We start from the raw sequence: 14,757 nt of genomic DNA, 5'->3' as shown, positions 1-14,757 counted from the left end.
CTTTGTTATAACGTGGCAAATAACCTGGCTGAATTGTGTTCATGTTCTAGCGATTTGTGCAAAGTGGAACTTGGCAAGAGTTGAAACTGGATGTTTAGCTGAGGGGCTTCTAAGTAAAGTGTTGGAGAAGCAGCTTGGTTCCTCCTAACTGCCTAAGGCAAAACATGGGACCAGAGAAACAAATGGAAGGGCTTGTTAATCAAAAAGGAATCAGAAGCCACGTGGGGTAGGTATGCCGCAAGCCACATGGGAAGTCCATTTTTAAAAAGAATATGTATAGATGTATGACGGAGTCACTTTGCTGTACAGCAGAATTAACAGAACATTGTAAGCCAACTATAATGGAAAAAGATAAAAATCTTTAAAAAAAAGGAATCAGAGCTTAAAGATTTGGAATAATCTGTCCATTGCAGAGAAAAGCACGGCTCTGGTCAAATAGCCATCTGATAAGGAGATTAGTATAGGTGTGAACTGGGGATCTAATCCTAGCCACCCCGATACCCCAGCAGAAACACTGAAAGTTTGAAATGCAGAGACAAAAGAGGATAAAAAAGGAAGGCTGTTGGACTTTTTTGATTTTACAGGGCAGAGCCACAGAGCCGTTTAGCTGCAGATGTGCCTTATTTTTCAAGGTAAGGGAAGGGTGACACTGAAGGCAGTTCAGAGACCTTCAGAGATGCCTCCTTAGTTTCAGCAGGCCAGACAGTGGCTGCCCAGAGCTGTGGGGGTGGGACCCCTGCCTAGCAGAGCCACTGGGGTAGCTCCCCTGACCCAGTAAGTCCTAAAGGTGGAGATGCTGCTCTTGTGGGTCTGGAAGGCAGAGCATTGGGCCAGAGAGGATTTCTCAGACCTTCAGGTCTAATGGGGTACGCCCTGCCAGATTTTGGATTTGCTTAGAACCCACTACCCTTTCCTTCTTTCCCATTTCTCCCTTTCGGAACAGGAATGTCTATCTTATGCATGTTCTACCATTGTATTTATTTATTTATTTTTTGTCTTTTTAGGTCTGCATCTCTGGCATATGGAGGTTGAATTGGAGCTGCAGCTGCAGGCCTGAGCCACAGCCACAGCAACGCCCGATCTGAGCCACATCTGTGACCTACACCACAGCTCATGGCAACGCTGGATCCTTAACCCACTGAGCGAGACCAGGGATGGAACTGCATCCTCATGGATACTAGTCGGATTCGTTACCACTGAGCCATTATGGGAACTCCTGTCATCATAATTTGGAAGCAAATATTTTATTGGGTGTCACAGATTCACAGCTGGAGAAGAAGTTTGCCTCAGGATGGCTCCCTACCTGGAGTCTCACCCGTATCTGACTGATAAAATTATCATTTGAGAGTGTTTGGTGATTTCCAAAATGAGGGTCAGGAATAGCAGGCTGTTCAGGAGAGTGGAAGAATAGATGTCAAAGGCAAGTGTCTTGTGCCTCTGCCAGGTGGCCTTAAAGGCGTCCTTGAAAGTGGCTGTCATACACTTAATGTGAGGTCCATCACTACAGTTTGTGTTTTTCACCAGTATATTCAACTGTGCAGAAGCAGAATTCAGTCTAACTGGGGCTTGGCATTTTTTAGGTGAGGACAATAGAGAAGATAGACACAAAGGGACTGAGGGCTTTGACAAGAGCCTGTGGAATCTGAGTCAGGCAGGAAACTGAGAAGGAAGGATATGAGAGAAAGCTGAGGAATGGGACACAGGGGCCTGAAGTTGGGATTAGGAAGGGGCTACAGTAATTTGTCATTAGGGGTTCTCCAGTATGACCGGCGTAGGTGGAAGACAAGATCATTGGAGGAACGAGGCCAGGGCACTGAGAGGCCAGGTTATTAGAAGAATCATTTGTAAGAGTAACTGCTGAGAATTGCTGGATAGAGGGACAGTAAATCAAAGGCTGTGGTTATGAAGAAATGGGGTAGGGGCTAATCCCATGGCCTCCAAATGTCAGGTACAAGAAAGGGGCAGGTGAATGGTGTGTGCTGATGGAACACATCACCATTTCCAGGGAGCAGTGGGATTTTAGGGGGGAGGAAGAATCAATCCTTGGAAGTGCCAATAAGGAAAAAAATAGGACACCTACTCCCCTTCCCTCTTGAGGGTTTGGTAGGTAAATAGCTACCATTGAGGAAGTTATAAGAAGCCAGTGCCCTCAGGGTAAAGACAGGTTTTAGTTAGAACAGAAGGTGTATGGGTTTTTCACAGAAGCCCATCTACAGAGGGTCTTACTGTTGATGATCTTACTGGCTGGTCCTGGACTTTGTGGACCTAAATTCTCAGACAGTGTCTTACCTGGGCTGGCATTCCAATTATGGTGGAGCGAATTATGGGGGGGGTAGCTATTCTGATCTCTCAAGGCTTCCTGGAATTCCTGTCTCTGCCATCTAGCTCTTTACATGCTGAATGGATGACTGGATGGACGCCTATGAGCTGGCTCAGAATTGGATGGAACTAAAGATAGGTGTGTGCCCATGTGTCTGCTCCCACCCAAGGCTGGGTTAACAAACACAGGTTTCTCCACCTGACTTTCAAGGCCCTTCATATTCTAGCCCATTCCAACCTTTCCTATCTTATTTCCTACTCTTTCCAGATTCAGATTCTCTCCCTAACAGTCTGGGCTCCGAGCTGTCCTGTCAAAACACCACACTCATTCCTGACTCTTGGCCTTGGCTCAGGAATTTCCTCCTGCTAGAATGGCCTATTGTAATCCTGTTTCCCCAGCCAGTTCTTTCCTGTCCTTCAAGGCCAAGCAAGTCAACCTCATCCTGAACCTTTCTAGATATTAAAACCTGTCCTTTTCAGGTTTTCTGCAGCTGTTAGGGAGGTACCACACACTATGGAGTGAATTATATCGTGTCTTTTATTATTTTCTATTCTAAAAAGAAGATTAACCTTGCATTTCCAGGTGAAATATTGAATTTCTTAAGGGAAGAGAGAGTATTTCTTTACTTGGTGTGCTGCGTTTCTTTTCTTTTTTCTTTTTTTAACTTAGTTTTATTGGAGGTATAGTGATTTACAATGATGTGTTAGCTTCAGGTGTACAACAGAGTGAATCAGACATACACGTAAATATGTCCTTTCTTTTTTCCAATATAGGCTATTTCCAATTATTGAGTAGATTTTCCTGGGCTATACAGTAGGCTCTCATTAATCACCTGTTTTATACTATAGCATATATGTTATTCCCATTCTTCCAACTCTTCCTTCCCCCCAGTGGTTTCACCTGTGGTAACCTTAAGACTGGTTTTGAAATCCATGAGTTTTTTTTTTCTGTTCTTAAAATAAGTTCATATGTATCGTTTTTTATTAGATTCCACATATAACTGATATCATATGATGTTTTTCTTTTTCTGTCTGGCTTACTTCACTCAGTATGATAAATCTCTAGGTACATCCATGGTGCGCTGTGGTTTTTATAGTCTTGGGCCCTTTGCCAAGCTCAGCATCCTGCAGACTCTGTCCAATGGTAGGTTCTTTCAGCTCTTGTATTGGTCCTTGTCTCTCTCCTTTGATTATCTTGAACCTGCTGATTTCTCCTCCTCCACCCCAGTGCTGGTTCATTCTTTTACTTTTTGGTGTCCGGCTTGCTTCCCTTCTTCCAGAGTATGGGGTATACACAATTCAGTGCAGGATCCTCATCTTTTCTCTCTATTCCTTGCCCCACACGTCTTAGCCATTCTGAAACTTTCACCAGTCGTCTTTATTCAGCAACTTCAAGATTAATCTTTCAACCTGGCCATTTCCCCACACACTAGAGTTATTTCCATAACTACTACATACTGAGCATTTTCCCACGGGTGATTTGAATGTATCTCCAGTTCAACAAGTTTGAAATCAAAATCAGCATCTTTAGTTTGATGTTAGTTCTCCATCTGAAGGCTCTATTTCTTTTCCTCCCTTCCTTTTCCTGTCCCTTCCCCTCCCCTCCCCTTCTTTCCTTCCTTTCTTCCTTCCTGAGATCCAACATATAACTGCTTATTTCAATGTATAAATAAAGGGAAATTTCTTTCCCATCCATTCTCCTACCTTCCGGTACCCAGATTATAAAGAACTTGAATATAAAAAGTTGCTGAATTCAGATACAGGTGAAATTTATATAATTTCTGAAGTTAAGCCAAATTTCCTGTTTCAAAAAAAAAATACAGCTGGATTATAGTTCTCATAAAATCAATACAGGAGACAGATAAAATTTAACCATCTGAAGTCCCTATTTCTATTAATGACTCTGGCCTGCTTAGAACACTGAAAGCATTTATTGGTCTTCTTGTAACCTATGGGGTAAAATTTAAACTCTTTGTCATGGCACATACAAACCTTCAGGGTCTGTCTTCCATAGACCTCTCCAGCTTCATTTTTCTGTCCATACAACTTAAAATCCAATGATACTGAATGTCTCCAAGTGTCCTAAATGTAATATTCAAGCTCATGTTTCTATGTTTTTGTACAGGCTATTCCTTCTGCCTGGATGCTGTTCCTTTCTTTCTATCTAGGAAATCTTTCAGATTCAGCTCCAATATCACCTTACCTCTGGAGGGCTCATCCTGAATTTTCAGAGTTCAACACAGCCATGTTCATATTCTCTTTGTGTGCTGTTATGTATATACAGAAAATAAGACACATGCTGTATGTATTTATTTGCATGACTGCCAAGCTATTCTTTGTTAATATTCTCTAGCATAGTATCTGGCTATAATACTGCTCATGAAATTTAGTTTGAATCAATCATTAAATGAGTGGATGAATGAGTTTTCCCAAGCTGTAGAGCTCACATTTCCAATTTAGATTTGACTTTCTCCTGTCTGTTGCCTTCTGTTGCTCTTGTTCTCTCACTTTTAAACCTATTGAAAATGCCCTGTCCAGTTCTGCATTCATGTCTACAAAATTGCAATAAAACATATATATCTCTGCTTCCACTTCACATCCTTTTCTTCCTTTTGGTAAGGGCTGATTCCTGTGATAATACCAACTCTGGTATTACCACTCATTGCTGAATTCAAAATCCATCCATGGCTCTTTTCTGCTCTCTGACCAATGTACACAGTTCAGCCTTCAAGATCTTCTATCATCTGGAAGCAAGCTGTTGCTGCCATATCATCTCTTAGTTTTCCTCAATTGTCTGAATAAAGACAGATCCTGAACACACTTTTGGGTTTGGTTTGGTTTGTTTTGTTCTTAATCCCCAAAACAACGTTTTGAATGTTGAACTCAATATTCAATGAATGTCAAATGCATGAATGAATGAATGAATACTCTTCAACAGTCAAGGATTAGTAATCTCCTCATATGTATATAAGGAACCTAATTCTCAGAAAATTTAAGCAACTTTTCCAAGATTATAACTATTTTACACATTTGACCATTTCAGATGGGTACTTTTTGGGGGAAGCATCAGTTTTTCTTTTTTATATGTCCTACTTCTCCGTATTATAAATTCCTTGAGTGTAGGCATTATGATGAACTAACTCAACCCCCCTGATTTATGGAAGAAAGATTAAGAGCTCACAACTCTGCCAAACCATCTTCTGGGGCAGTGAGTGAATGGCAAATTCAAAATGAACACCTTTCAAGCAGTCTGTACCATTCTATGCAAAATTAAATGATAAGGAGAGGTCTCAAGATAATTGTGACATACTAAGTGAAGGTTGCTGGGCTGCCCTGTTATCCCTCATTAATGCCTCATCCTTTCCCTCAATTTTAGGCTTTTCTATACTTTCTCAGGTGGTACAACCCGATGATTTATCAACTTGATTATCCCTCTTAACATTTGAGATTTATTAGGTGCAGGCCAGTCTTTCAGCTACGCTATAATTGTGTTAACTGCAAATGCAATTAATTGTGTCACCTTTGGGGAAGAATTTCACAGCTACGTTTGGGGGAGGGTGGTAAGTCCCTTATTAAAGTAGCATGTGTGGAAATTCTCAAGAGAAAGCCCAGATTCTATGCTTTTGGTGAGGCTTGACTTCTTTGTCTTTTTTTTTTTTTTTCTTTATTTTTTTCTTTTTTCTTTTTTTGCTTTTTAGGGCTGACCCAAGGCAAATGGAAGTTCCCAGGCTAGGGGTGTAATCCTACACCTTGGCTACAGCAACGTAGGCTCCAAGTCACATCTGTGACCTACATCACAGCTCACGGCAATGCCAGATCCTTAACCCATTGAGCGAGGCCAGGGATTGAACCTGCATCCTCATGGATACTAGTCAGATTCATTTCCACTGCTCCACCATGGGAACACCCTCTTTTTTTTTTTCTTGATTGCTGTTCATCAAGGCATCTGGTAGCTGCTTGCATGTTGCAATTCATTTTGGGGGATATTAACAAATAAGAGTCATTTTACTTTCTGTAATACCGTCTGTCAAAAGTAATACCCCACACCGCCCACCAAATACAGTGGTACCTGTTCTCCTGACTTGATTTGCTTGTGCTCTGATCTGGATCATCTCTTTTATTCAGGCTCCCTGCCCAGGGCTGGGTTCCTTGGGAAGGGCTCAAATGCCCTTTCCTGCTTCCAGCATTAGCCTAACTCCTGCCTGTAGTCACTTCGGGTCCTCACATAATAAATCACTTTAACCTGCTTCTAAAACAAGGTCAGATTGTGCTGCAATTCTTAAAAAGGATCTAAAAAAAATCTCTATTTAGCCGCAGTTCTCTCGGTAGGCCTTTTGGTCCTAGAAAGGACAGTAACAGGGTCTGTGGAGGAAGGAGGGGAGGGTGTGTTGGGGGAGGGAAGCTAAGGAGGGAGAAGGTCCTCTTGCTTCGGCCAAGGAATCTTTGTAATGTTTGAGTGGTCTTCCATGCCATAAACATCGGGGGGCGTTTAACATATCAAACGCAAATAAAAATGACATGCAGATGGCTCACTTCTGAGGCCGCCTTGTGCAGTTTTGGGAACCCTCCATCCTTGTGGTTTTCCTAAATATTATAAGGGTATACTCCCGATTAGGCTCACAGTTTTCTTCTCCCTGGGCACTGCCTTTCAGCCCCAGACCCTCTGCCCCCCACCCCCCGCAAGGACTCAGCTCCTATCAGCAAACTCAAAGCCCGGCCCCAGGCTTAAGAGTCATTTAGAATTTTCTGTGGGGCAATTAGGCATGTGTAGCGCACCACAGCCTCTGAGACGCTGTTTATTCAGCGAAAGTGCTCTGTAATTTATTTAAAATAATCCGTCTTTCACAAATAAAGGGGCCATTGATGGCCCCCCCTGCAGGCTTCTGCTGAAAGACCTCCTCTTGAAGGTCTGTTTTGCTGGTCACAGCTAAATACCTGACAAAGGTGATTCAGGCTTCTCTTTTTTTCCATCCCTTCCCCCTGCTTAGTTCTTTCTTACTTTTTTTTTTTTTTAATGAGATTTTACTAAACCTGCTTGTTTTCTTTTACACCAGTAATCAGACAAGGCTTCCCCCCACCCATTTTTTTTAAAGTAAAAAAACACAAATTGGTCATTAAAAATGATTAATGCCAGCCAATTTGATAATCGCCAAGAGGGAGGTGCCAGTCATTTTGGGATTTAGTGCAGCCTCGGAACTGGCTTCTTTATGGCCCTCTGCTAATGAGGAATCACATTAGGCTTTTTACTGTATATGAATTGATTAGCTGAAAATGAGATTACGTCCATGGTGCAACACCAGCGACAAAGAGCCCTTTCTTTTCAAACACTTCCCAGTGCCAGGACGCTGCTTGAACTTGAAAATGTAGTTTTTCTCCTAGTTTTCCAGGAAAATGTTGGATGAGCCCAGGGGTGGCCTCTGCACAAATGAATTTATCTATGTAAAGTTCCAAAACAAACAAATCAACGAGAATACAATGAAAATGAGATTTGCATTTGGGGTTGTAGGTTTGACTGGTTCTCAGAAAGCAGGCAAAGGTGGAAAGGACCCAGGGCTTCTGGGGAGCTGGTCACTGCCCCTCATTTGCTCTGTGACTTGAGGCCAACCACTTAACTTCTGTGAGCTTTACTTTCCTCATCTGTATAATGGGACTATAACACACTTTACAGGGTTGTTAGAATTAAATTAGATGACATGTATAAAATATTTAGCTCAGTACCTTAAGCATAGCAGTCCTTTAAAAATGTATTTTTTCCTTTTCTTTCCTTCCTCTCTCCCTCCCTCCCTTCCTACTGGATATTATTAGTTATTAATAGTATTAATCTTAAATAATTAGAAAGGAAACAGAACCTGGAGCTGATGGTGAATGTGCCAGTATTCCATCCAGAAAATAACCATCTAGCAGCCTGGCCAAGACAAGATAGACCCTGTGACTCTATTGCAAAAACTGGCAAACTATGCAAGGAGGGGATGGGGGACCCCCCCCCCCCCCCGCCTGTCTTTGTATGGTCCATGAGCTAAGAATATTTTTTACATTTTTAAATGGTTGAAAAAATAAAACCCAAAGCAGAGTACATTTTCAAAGATGAAATAAACCAAATGTCCTTACAGAGCTGAATTATCAGGTGAACATTTGCAATCAATTTTGATAACAGGAAACACCAGCTTTGCACTCCAGCTAAGCAAAATGTTATCCCTCAGAATTATATTTTTTCTCATAAGAACATCACAGAAAAGTGCTTGATTTTTGCATTTTTTTTAATGCTTTTTAGGGCTGCACCTGTGGCACAGGGAAGTTCCCAGGCTAGGCGTTGAATCAGAGCTACAGCTGCTGGCCTTCACCACAGCCATCGCAACACGGGATCGGAGACGCGTCTGCAACCTATGCCACAGCTCATGGTAACACCAGATCCTTAACCCACTGAGCAAGGCCAGGGATCTAACCCGTGACCTCATGGATGCTAGTCAGGTTCGTAAACGCTGAGCCACGATGGGAACTCCCAGTTTTTGAATTTTATCAATAAAAAACTTGTGGAAATTTGTTTTTTCCCTTGTGATAAGTACTTACATAACATCTTTGATTTTTTCTTTTTGCCTGGCAAAGCCTGAAATATTTGCTTTCTGACCTTTACAGAAAAGTTTGTTGGTGCCCGCTACAGCAGCATCCTTGGTCCAGTTAACAGACAGGCATTTCTCTTGGGGGGAGGGGTGGGAATTAGTTATTAAGATGTGTGTTGGAGGTGGAGCAATGGAGGATTGGAGGGTTCTAAGCTCAACTACAAAGTTGAAAGAGATATTCATATGCTGACTGTTTCAGCCTCTGCCATTACTTTATATTCCTCTCATTGCAAAAGTGATTCTAACTCTTCAATAGGAGGAAGAAATCAAGGTCCAGGCAGGGTCTTAATGAGAGGAAACAAGTAATTGTGCTTTTGTTGACCACTTGACCTTCTCTCAATAGGTAGCATGAACTAGAAGTTAATTGTATCCTCACAGCCCAAGCATTTTACATGCATTTCCCACTCGAGGGTAAGGTTCGGGAGAGCAGGGCTGCCTGTTCACCCCTGTGTTCTTGGAACCTGGAATCGTGCTCTGCACAACAGCAAAGATGTGATAGAATACTTGCTGAATTATCTTTATTTCCAACTCTTTCCCTTCTTCCTCACTTTGCAGGCTAGGACACTGAGGCCAATTCGTCTTGCCACTTTGCACTGAGGAAAGGGGAGGCAGGCACCATGTCCAAAATATCACCTTGTATCTGGGAGACTTTGGGCAGCTTCTCCCACCTAAGTTAGGCTCCATTCACTCTTTCCTGATATTGTGATAGTGACCTCTGTCCTGGCCCCTCTTCTTCTTCTTGAGGGCCAGTCAGATGGGGGAGGTGGACATGTGTGGGCTTGTATACACACATGCATGCACGCATGCATGCAATGCACATGAGGGTCTGGATATTGTTTCTGAAAGTCTGACCCCTCCAGTTTCCCCACTGTGATGGACTGAATGTTTTGTCCCCCCAAATTCATATATTGAAGCCCTACCCCCAGTGCAATGGTATTGCAAGTACGGCTTTGGGGAGGAGATTAGCATTAGATGAGGTCTTGAAGGTGGGGGCCCCCATGATGGGATCAGCACCCTTATAGTAGTCATTAGAGAGCTGGCTCCCTTGTTCTGCTCTCTACCACATGCGGATTCATGAAAGAGAGAGAGGTTGGCAGTCTGCAACAAAGAAGGGGGTTCTTACAAAACACTGACTCTGCTGGCTGCTTGATCTTTGTTACCCACCTTCCAGAACTGTGAGAAATAAATTCATGTTGTTCACAAGCACCTCGGTCTATGGGATATTGTTATAGCTGCCCAATGCAGTAAGATGCCCCCAAAGGTGAGGTAGACAGTCATCAGATTTACTGCTTAGGAGAAGTGCTGTGTGCCTGACACTAAACCCAAGATGGCTGGTCCTCACAGGTGTCCCACAGGGGAGGTATCACCAGCCTCATGGTATAGATGAGGATGCTGACTCTTGACAAGTGACCTGTCTAGTTTATACGGCTGGTCAAAGGAGAAGTCAGTCTGTAAACCCAGGTCTGTCTGACTTCAAAGGTGACCTTATTCTCAGGGTGTCACTCCACAGAGCTAATCATGACACTAAATGGGACAATGCCTTAGTGAACCTTTTAATACAGTATGTGGTGTGTAAAGCAATCATTAATTGGTAGCTCTTGTTATAGCTACATTGTTCTGGTTCAGCTACAACCATGTATGATGAAGACTCAAGTGTTCTAGAAAGAAATCTGGAAATTTGGGTAGGTGACATTGGGAACCAGAGGGTGGTAGGGGGTACAGATGCTCTTATTTCATTTCTTCTCCTTCCCCTTCTCCTTCCCCTTCCTCTTCCTCTCCTTCTCCTTCTCCTCCTTTTTTTTTTTTTTTTAAACAATCTACAGTGTGTCAAGTATTGCGATGGTTGATTTTATATCTCACCTTGAAACTGGGCCACAGGGAGTCTAGAAAACTGGTTAACATTATTCTAGGTGTGTCTGTGATGGTGTGTCTGGTTGAGATTAATGTTTGAACTGGTAGATTAAATGAAGTAGATTACCCTCCTCAACGTAGACAGACCTCTCCCCATCCAATGAAGGACTGAATTGAATAAAAAGTTGACTGAGAAAAAAAATTCTCTCTGCCTGACTGTCTTTGAGTTGCCCTTGGGCCTGAAACTCAGAGTTAGACTAGAACTTACACCATGGGCTCTCCTGCCTCTCAAACCTTTGGACTTGGGCTGGAATTATACCATTGTCTCTCCTGGATCTGGACTTATCAGCCTCCATAGTTGTGTGAGCCAATTCCTTTATAATAAATCTATGGAGAACCCTGATTAACACAGATATGGATGTCAAGAGTGATTCAAGGGACAGAATGCTATGGACACATTTTCTGATTTGGCTTTAGGGTTTTTGGAGTTGGTGCTCTAATCTGATTAGATTTAAAGAGGCTCATGACCCTGTCTCCAGCTGTAAAGAGAGAACTAATAGTTGATGGCATAATCCAGCAATAGAGACACACAAATTGTCACCAGTGGATACTTTTAATCAACTTCTTATAAGAAGAATGGATCTGGGTGACTGTATACATGATACTTTCAAACATTTTGGTAACGCTAACAATTACAATAAAGCTGGCTGGTTGCAACTAATATTTTTGGACAGAGTGGTGAAAGAGTAGGATGAGCTCAGGGATTTGAATTCCCAGCTCAAGTGCAACATAAGTAACTCCAAAATTTCTATGTATGCTGTGAGGGACACCTTTTCTCCTAAAGCCACAAGGCTGAGATTTATAAAAATTAAATGTCATAATAAGAAGAATTAAAACACAAGTTGAATTCCCAGCCTTACAAAATGTCTCCTTTTAAACTGAGAGCATAGTTTGGGAAGGAGTGAGATCCCGTCAGCTAGAATGGGGAAGTGTGGGAAGACCCTGATAAGCTGGGGTCATTGAACTCCCAAATGCCGGTACGTCTTTTACGACAGTGGAAGAGTCCTCCCCACCTCCAGTGAAAGTGCCCCCCTCCCGTCCTGTGTGGAAGAGGCCACTCCATGCTCACCTGAGGTGATTAAGCTTGCACTGCCACCGAGGCAGCCACGTGAGACAATGCTGGTCTTCCTCCAGACCCACCACCAGTCTTCCTCTTTGCTTTTAGATCTCTAAATCGATTCACCTCCCAGAAGACCCCTAAAGGTGAGGTACAAAGTGTGACCCATAAGGGGGTATGTTATACAGCTAAAGAACGACTTGGATTTTCTAATTTATACAGACATAAATGTGGGCAGCCTGTGTGGGAGTGGATATTAAGGATGTGGGATAATGCTGGAAGGAACATAAAGTTGGATCAGGCTGAACTTACTGATATGGGCTCACTAAGCAGAGATTCTGCACATAATGTTGTAGCTCACGGAGTTGGGAAGGGCTGGACCAATTAGTTTGGTTGGTTGACTGAAACATGGACATGAAAAAGGTGCCCCACCCCCACCCCCCAAAAGTGGGAAGATTAGAAATGCTGGACCTCCCTTGATTTAATGTAGATGAAGGGATTCAAAGGCTTAGGGAGATGGGCATGTTAGCGTGACTTTGTCATTTATGACCTACTCACCCAGTGGGAGGGTCTGGAAGACAGACTTTTGCCCAATACTTTGAAAAATAAATTTGTGAGGTGGGGGGCCCCGATATCCCTGAAGTGTTCTGTGATTGCTCTTCTCTGAAGGCCAGACCTTGCAGTCACTGAATCAGGAAATCTAAATGCAGTGGAAATACAGCTGTTTCTGGGAGTTCCTGTCATGGCTCAGTGGTTAACGAATCCGACTAGGAACCATGAGGTTGCAGGTTCAATCCCTGGCCTCACTCAATGAATTAAGGATCCAGCATTGCCATGAGCCGTGGTGTATTTCGCAGATGCGGCTTGGATCCTGCCTTGCTATGGCTCCAGCGTAGAACGGTGGCTACAATTCTGATTAGACCCCTAGCCTGGGAACCTCCATATGCCACGGGTGTGGCCCCAGAAAAGACAAAAAAAAAAAAAAACAAAAAAAAACTACAGCTGTCTCTGGATAGCCAGGGGATCGGTTCTAGGATCCACTGAGGACACCACAATCCTTGAGGGTGCTCGAGGTCCATAGTTGGTGCTCAAGTTGCGCTCAAGGCTCATAGTTGTGGTTTAAGGCCTCCTGTTACAGCAGCTCCTCCCTATGGATTCAACCAACCATGGATCATGTCGTATTGTATTTATTGAAAGAAAGCCACATATAAGTTAACCCCTATAGTTCAAGCCTGTGTTGTTCAAAGCCCAAACTGTATTGGATCCTGGGATGACAGGGACCAAATGGCAGTACTCAACTACCAAAGGCAAGGTGGGCATCATTACTGTGATGAACAACGGGGTCGAAGAAGCAGAGTGGATGTACTCAGCAGCTGGCAGGATCCCCAAGTTGATTTCCTGATTTATGGAATGAGAGCTCTTACAGGAGGATGTGAAAGTCATTACAATTGCCTGTATCTAGGAAAATGCTAAACCAAAACCAAGACTAAATTCCTGGAGGTATTATGGAGATTAGTGCTACCATCAAAGATTAGCAAGATGCAGGCGTGGTAATTTCCACCAAATCCCCATTCTACTCATCTATTTGGCCTGCACAGAAGACAGGTGATCTTAGAGAATGACAGTGGATTATGATAAGCTCAACCAGGTGGAGATTCCTACTGCAGCTGCCATACCAGATGTGGTTTCTTTGCTTGAGCAAAGGAACACATCCCTTGGTGTCTGGAGTGTAGTTATTGATCTGGCAGATGCCTTTTTATTTTTGGACACCTGTTAGTCCTGGCCACCAAAAGCTGTTTGGTTTCAGCTGGCAAGTCCAGCGATACATGACCCTTGTCCTACCTCAAGGGCATTGTTGACTCACAGGTCCTGTGTCATCACTTAGTTTTCAGGGCTCTTGATCACCTTGCCCTTCCACAAGAGGTCACAGTGGCCCATGACATTGCTGATTGGATCTAGTGAGCAGGAAGCAGCCACCACTCTAGTCTTATTGGTAAGACACTTGCATATCAGGGGGTGGGAAATAAATCCAACAAAAATTCAGGGGCCGTCTACCTCGGTGACATTTCTACAGGTCTGGTGGTATGGGGTCAAGATACCCCTTCTAAGGTGCAGGAATGTTATTGCATCTACCGCCTTGGACAACCAAAAAAAGAGGCACAATGCCTCATGAATCTCTGTGGAATTTTGAGGCAGCTTATATTTTATTTGAGTGTGTTATTCTGGCCCATGTATCTAGTAACCTGAACAGCTAGTAGTTTTGAGTGGGTCCTAGAACAAGAGAAGATTCTGCAACAGGTCCAGGCTGCTGTTTAGGTCATAGGATCCAGCAGTTCTGTTGATGGCAGAATAGGATGCTCTTTGGAGCCGTTGGCGGGCCCTGTAGGTGAAGCATAGCACAGGCCCTTCAGCTTTTAAAGCAAAGCCCTGCAATCCGCTACAGATAACCACCCTCCTTTTGATAAAGAGCCTGACACCGGGCCTTAGTGGAGGCTGAATACTCAACCTCAGGCACAGTTACCAAGTGACCTGAGCTGCCCATCATAAACTGGGGCTTATCTGACTCACAAACCATAACGTCGTGCTTGCACAGCTCACACTCCAGGATCAAATGGAAGTTGTGTATGTCAACTGGATCTCAGCAGTCTCTCTCCAGGCACAGTTTCAAGAAGGGACCTAGATGCCCATGGTCCCTAGTCCTGCTCCACTGCCTCTTCTCTCCCAGGCTGCGTAGTGGCCCCATGAGGAGTTTCCTAGGATCAACTGACAGAAGAGTCTTCTCTTCCTCATTTACAGGTGGTTCTGCCTGATATGGAGGCACCACCCTAGAGGGGACAGCTGCCGCACAACAGC

The 14,757-nt window shown here is 43.5% G+C and overlaps 1 protein-coding gene across 32 annotated transcripts in view; it reads left to right on the top strand.

Moving 5' to 3' along the window:
* The window catches only part of RAB28 (RAB28, member RAS oncogene family), a 561,352-nt gene that overhangs the window by 271,660 nt on the left and 274,935 nt on the right, over positions 1 to 14,757 (top strand). The window contains exon 7 of one of the 32 annotated variants that reach the window (XR_014811802.1): positions 585 to 632. The exons of the other annotated variants lie outside the window; for them this stretch is intronic. The gene's annotated coding sequence lies outside the window, so the exon portion shown is untranslated. Of the gene's footprint in view, positions 1 to 584; positions 633 to 14,757 lie in introns of those variants that run through there. 32 annotated transcript variants of the gene reach the window in all.

The sequence above is a fragment of the Sus scrofa genome, chromosome 8 (genome assembly GCF_054392235.1).
Source record: "Sus scrofa isolate SSC_HxYL_T2T_F1_AM1 chromosome 8, Sscrofa_HxYL_maternal_Yorkshire_Landrace_v2.0, whole genome shotgun sequence".
Classification (NCBI taxonomy): Eukaryota; Metazoa; Chordata; class Mammalia; order Artiodactyla; family Suidae; genus Sus; species Sus scrofa.
This window is presented reverse-complemented; position numbering and strand designations above follow the sequence as displayed.